This window comes from Myotis daubentonii, chromosome 9 (assembly GCF_963259705.1).
Source record: "Myotis daubentonii chromosome 9, mMyoDau2.1, whole genome shotgun sequence".
Classification (NCBI taxonomy): domain Eukaryota; kingdom Metazoa; phylum Chordata; class Mammalia; order Chiroptera; family Vespertilionidae; genus Myotis; species Myotis daubentonii.
Window position 1 is genome coordinate 3288085 of NC_081848.1, and position 3064 is coordinate 3291148.

Here is a 3064-nt window from a genome sequence, read left to right on the forward strand (position 1 = left end):
GGTGGTTGCCAGGGGCTAGGGCAAGTTTGGAGAGTTATTGTTTAATGAGTATAGAGTTTCAGATTTACAAAATGAAAGGAGTTATAGAGACAGCCCTAGTCAGTTTGGCTCAGTGGATAGCGTGTTGGCCTGCAGACTGAAGGGTGCAGGGTTCAATTCCAGTTAAGGGCACATGCCCAGGTTGTGGGCTCGCTCTCATCACTGATGTTTCTATCTCTCCCTCTCCCTTCCTCTCTGAAGAAATTTTAAAAAATGTATATTTTAAAAACCTGTTAGTTAAAAAAAATTTATAGATGGTTGTGATGGCTACACAATAATGTGAATACTTTTTTAAAAAAGACATTCTGTGCCTTACTCATAAGGTACCTTAAACTACATGTGCTTTATTTTTTAAATTTTAATTCCATTTCTTTTTCTTGAATACCTAATATAGTCTATTCCAGTGATGGCGAACCTATGACACGCGTGTCAGAGGTGACACGCGAACTAATTTTTTGGTTGATTTTTCTTTGTTAAATGGCATTTAAATATATAAAATAAATATCAAAAATATGTCTTTGTTTTACTATGGTTGCAAATATCAAAAAATTTCTCTATGTGACACGGCACCAGCGGTAAGTTAGGGTTTTTCAAAATGCTGACGCGAGCTTAAAAGGCTCACCATCAATGGACTCTATTCGGTTAAAAATGTAAAGGAATTAAAGTTTGACTCCAATCTTGTTCTGAATGACCCTCCCCTCCCCCAGTCATATTTTACCCTTTCTTGGGGGCAACTAATGTTATCAGCCTCCTGTATATTCTTCTAGAGATAGCCGGTGCCTATTCAAGCAAATACATACAGAAGTTTTTCCATAAATGAAATAATATTGAACCTACTTCCGGGATCTTTCTTGGAAATCATTCTTACCGGTACTCAGCATTTCCTGCATGGGACAGACAGCAGCAGAGTCTATGGAACCAGCTCTCGATTGGTAGGCACTTAAGTAGTTTCCAAACATTTGCTGTTTTAAACAATGGTGGCCCTAGCCGGTTTGCCCAGTGGATAGAGCTTTGGCTTGCGGGCTAGAGTCCCAGGTTTGATTCTGGTCAAAGGCACATGCCCGGATTGCGGTGTGCAGAAGGCAGTCAATCCATGATTCTCTCTCATCATTGGTGTTTCTTTCTTTCTTTTTAATTCTCACCTGAAAATATTTTTTCCATTGATTTTTAGGGAGTGTGGAAGAGAGAGGGAGAGACAGAGAGAAACATCGATCTGAGAGAAACACATCAATTGGTTGCCACCTGCATGAGTCCTGACCAGGCTTTGGGCCTGAGGAGGAGCCTGCAACCAAGGTACATGCCCTTGACCGCAATCGAACCCAGGACCCTTTGGTCTGCAGGCCGGCGCTCTATCCACTGAGCCAAACTGGCTAGGTCTCATCATTGATGTTTCCATCTCTCTCTCCCTCTCTTAAATTAATAGAAATATTTTTTAAAATAAAATAAATATTAAACAATGCTGCAGTGCATAACCTTGAATATATATAATTTAGCAAATTCATCTGTAGTACACATTTCCGGAGTGGAATTGTGAGGGATGCACATTTGAGTTTTGATAGACGTTGACTAGTTGTTCCCTGTAAAGCCTGTACGACTTCAGACCCCAGCAGTGATTCAGTGCCTCTTTCCCCAAACTTCCCCAAAAAGATTTTTTTAGCTTCTTGAGCTTTGCCAGCCATATTTTAATTTTTTTCAAAATGACAAGAGGAGACATTTAAGAAGGGAACCCCAAATTTTGCCCCTTTCTGCAAACTCATGAATTACTTCTGGTTTGAAGGGACCTCTATATGTTCATTCCCTCTTCCCCTCCCTGGAAAGACATCTCATGGCGAACCAGTACTGTGGCGGCATTGACGTGGGCGCAGTCCCAAATCTGGGCTTGACTCGCAGGGCCGATCACTGGAGCTGTGCAGTCTTCAACCAAGCACCTTGGCTCCTTCTGCCCCTCATTTGCAAAAATAAGGGCATTAATAGCAACTTCATAGGATCATTATGAAGACTGAATGACATAATCTAAGCAGAATGTCTTCTCACTCAGATAGAAACACTTACCACCCAGGGATTTCCATAGTCACTGGCCAAGATACCCGCTCTCAAACCATCCATTTCCTTTTTCCAAACAGGCCTCCAGGGGAAAACATAGCGTTAGGAATCCCAAACGTCCCCCTGCTGAGGAAATGTGGTGGCTGTCACTTCAACTTCCCCATAGGAAGGCGCGGTCGCCCCTGAAGAGAGTGCTGCTCCAGTTCTTCGGTGCTGCTTTTTCGCGGGGAGGGAAGGGCCACTCCACTATTCTTCTCCAAAGGCACCCCTTCCATTAGGTAAGCACTGGCTGCATTTGCTACTGCCCTGAACCCGTGAGCGTGTGCTTCTGCCCTCCCACGGCATTAGGTGTAGCTCTACCTGTGACTAAAAGGACTGTAAATCCTCATCCCAGCGTGGACCGGTGGGGGCAGTCCTGGCAAAGGCAAAGACGCAATGGTTGGGGGGCCATGAGCTCCTGCAGAGCAGGCCCTGTGTGTCACTGACCCCTGGCCCCGGTGCCCGGTAGCATCTGTCCCAGCACAGGGAATGTCTGCAGGGTGAGTGACCCTCCCAGCTGCACTCTGGGACCTTGAGATTCATACCCAAGGGGTCTTGTTTTGTCAGAGGACTGGGCAATCACATAGGCTGGGCTGGTTTGTGTTTGTTTGTTTTGTTTTCACACTTTATTTAAAATCAGTCAAATTGTCGCAATGAAATTATACCAATGAGCAAAATTCACATCTCTCAAAGAGAAAAATGACAGGAATAATTATTATTTGATTATTATTGTTTCACCTGGTACAAGCTTGAAGGAAATGTTGCACTAAAACATTTCCTTTCTCTTTCTTTCTAGTTATCTGTAAATTGTACTCTTAGCCCAGCTGGTGTGGCTCAGTGGTTGCGTGTCGAACCATGAACCATGAACCATAAACCAGGAGGTCATGTTTTGATCCTGGTCAGGGCACATGCCCGGGTTTCCCACTTAATCCCCAGTAGGGGA